General features: G+C 33.0%; 1 pseudogene; it reads right to left on the bottom strand.

The window, feature by feature from the left end:
• Positions 1-1,029: 1,029 nt before the first annotated feature.
• LOC128049498 (nucleosome assembly protein 1-like 1) lies at positions 1,030-1,414 on the bottom strand (annotated as a pseudogene).
• Between the last annotated feature and the right edge of the window lie 1,771 nt (positions 1,415-3,185).

The following is a 3,185-nucleotide window of genomic DNA, read 5'->3' as shown; positions in this document are numbered from 1 at the left end:
AAAGGAGAAAAGGAAAGATATATCCATTTGAATGCAGAGTTCCAAAGAATAGCAAGGAGAGATAAGAAATCTCTCAGTAATCATTGCAAAGAAATAGAGGAAAACAATAAATGGGAAAGACTAGAGACCTCTTCAAGAAAGTTAGAGATACCAAGGGAACTTTTCAGGCAAAGATGGGCACAATAAAGGACAGAAATGGTATGGACCTAACAAAAGCAGAAGATCTTAAGAAGAGGTGGCAAGAATACATAGAACTGTACAAAAAAGATCTTCACAACCAGGATAATCATGATGGTGTGATCACTCACCTAGAGCCAGATATCCTGTGAAGTTAAGTGGGCCTTAGGAAGCATCACAAGGGCAAAGCTAGTGCAGCTATGCCGTAAGGAAAAGCAAAGAACTATTACATGTAAATGTTAAGTACCATTTTTGTGTGATAAATTTGTGGGATCAATGTTAATATAGAGAATTTCATTACAATGAAGTGAGTTTCACAAAAGCTACCTACTTAAACTGACAAACATGATAAATTTAGCAGGATAAGAACTGCGTGAACTTATAACTTCTACAGTAAGTAGTCTACGCTCCATCTTTAAGACAGTATTTTAAAAACAGTCATATTGACCAATTACACATGAAAAAATAATTAAAGCAAAATATATGAGTTTATAATTAAGTTCTTATATGATTTTTTTCATATATTTTAATGCAAGTTGGTTAGACTCACAAATCTAAGTCTAGAAATCATACTGAATTAACTCAGAGATGACATGCTGAGTCATCAGAATATTTTCTATTTTTTATCAATAAAGATGAATATCCCATGTTTCTTTTCTTTCTTCTTTTTTTTTTCTGAGTTTTGCAGTTTATTTATTGAAACCTCATACATACATTGCTTGGATGCAGAATTCTAAAACCATGTTTTTCCAAAAAACGTGTTTATCCTATATCATGGAATAATGGATATACCAATGGAATACATAAGCCACTCAATTTGCTTCTCAATGTGTTACACAGAGAATTATTTGCTCATTTGGTAAACATTACCTTATCTGCTTTTTCACTTTCATCATAATCATCGTCATCATCTTCAATAACTTCTCCAGGAAAGTATAACACCAATCTTGGGATTATAGGCTCACGTAAAAAGTGACCAATTTCAAAGTCTGCAACGAGGATAGCTTCAGAATCATTATCCAGATCTCCACTCTCAGGAACTTCAGGAGGGGCAAAAAAATTAGAGAAAGAGCCTCAGAACCTGTTTTGGTCACAGTATGAACTGTCCCATGTCCCTTGTGATCGTTTTCAAAGTGACAATCTTCTCTTTTTTCCAATCTATCTGGCACCCTGTACAACCCATAATTTCTGGTCCATCAAAAGGAAAGGGATCAGAATCATCTGGTTCAGATCCCATGTTTGTTAATTGCCATGTTCATCTGGTATTTTCTATTTTTAGCAGTATTTCCCTTGAAACCCTTGCCCTGCATTACCTTTCTCCATGAATTATTTGTCAATCAGTTATAAGGAACTCCACTGAAATCCCATAACAGAAGTTCAAAAATCTGTTAACTTCAAGATTTTTTCTTACCCTCATGTAAAATGTTGCTTGTCTTTCTTATTTATAAGAAAGGAGAAAGAGTTGAGGGAGTTAAAAAGATTTTAGGTGTTAAGACTTGGATACAACGTAAGCCAGGGGATTCTGCAGGTTGATACTTTTGGGAGTCTAGATAATTAGAAATTGGGTATAAAGATTTTTTTTTTCCTCTACAAGTTCATAACAGACAAAAACCTGAAATGGCAGCAGTTATTTATCATTGACTGAGTACACAGGAGAATTTGCACAATATCTGCAACTACTGTCTGCAGAAAACTTGTCTTTTCAATTTCTTAAAGCTAAATGTTTAAAAACATTTTATAAATAAAAAGAGGAGATTATTTTCAAAATAGTGTCTCCATTCAGCACTTTTTTTTTTTTTTAACCTAAGACCATTCAATCTGACATATGTCAGGGGTAATTAGCAGTCTTAGCAGTCTTCTGCTAACAGAATACCTGCTGTACTTAGCAGGCATTTCTTGTTCCTCATTACCCAAATTATGTTCAGGTCATATATCAAATCTTTGACAATAATGCCACTTTCATGCTTAATTGCTTAAATAAAAGTGTAATTATGGTAACTGTACTAAGATACTACTGTAAATTCTTGTAACCATGGCATTTGCCTGATGTAGATTGTGATGTCATTCGATCTACTGTATAGATTTAATAACACTAAAAATTAATGTAGCATTTGTTCCATATCAGTGGAGATTCCTCCAGATGTTAATAACATTTTAGGTAAAATTTTATTCAATATTCTGAACATTCTATTAAATGAAGTCATAGTATTTTTATGAAAAATATTATATCTGGCATTAAGCACAGAAAAATAAACTGATAACTTGCTTCTGAGAGGGGAGATCGAAATCTTGACATACGATAATTAGCAGAATTTATATCTTGCTATGGGATATTTACGGTAATGACTGTGTTCTTAGAATACTTTTGGATTACAGCAAATATTGGCTCATAAAAAATAAAGAAAATCATGTTAGGGGAAGAAGAAAGATATTAATAGTAGTCTTAAAATTCTTGCTCTATGTTTTCTACTAATTAGCACTTTTCTAATGAGCGCTAACCAAATGAGACTTTGACATAAATTAGCAAAAAAGTTCTCAAAACTTTTAAAAGTAAAATAAATGACATATGCCAAAATGTTAATGTGGTAAGTATTTAAATGTATTAGTTATTAATATGAAGAACTTTAAACATCTTATGCTTGGGGCTGGTGCATGGGGATGATCCAGAGAGATGATATGGGGTGGGAGGTGGGAGGGGGATTCAGGATTGGGAGCTTGTATACACCCGTGGTGGATTCATGTCAATGTATGGCAAAACCAATACAGTATTGTAAAGTGAAATAAAGCAAAAAAAAAAAAAAAAAAAAAAAAGAATTAAAGCAAAAAAAAAAAATAAATGAAAATAAAGTTTACCAGTGGTGTGAGCAAGTTGTAAGTGTGTTCCTTATTCATCGGAAAGAACCCTGGAAGTAAGTAGTTCAGGGCTATACAGAAGTTCCACATTTACCATGAATACAGACTCATTCTCTTTTCTCTCCCATTATTCTAGATTAAGGATAGAAGATTTT

The sequence above is a fragment of the Budorcas taxicolor genome, chromosome 6, assembly GCF_023091745.1.
Source record: "Budorcas taxicolor isolate Tak-1 chromosome 6, Takin1.1, whole genome shotgun sequence".
Taxonomy (NCBI): domain Eukaryota; kingdom Metazoa; phylum Chordata; class Mammalia; order Artiodactyla; family Bovidae; genus Budorcas; species Budorcas taxicolor.
This window is presented reverse-complemented; position numbering and strand designations above follow the sequence as displayed.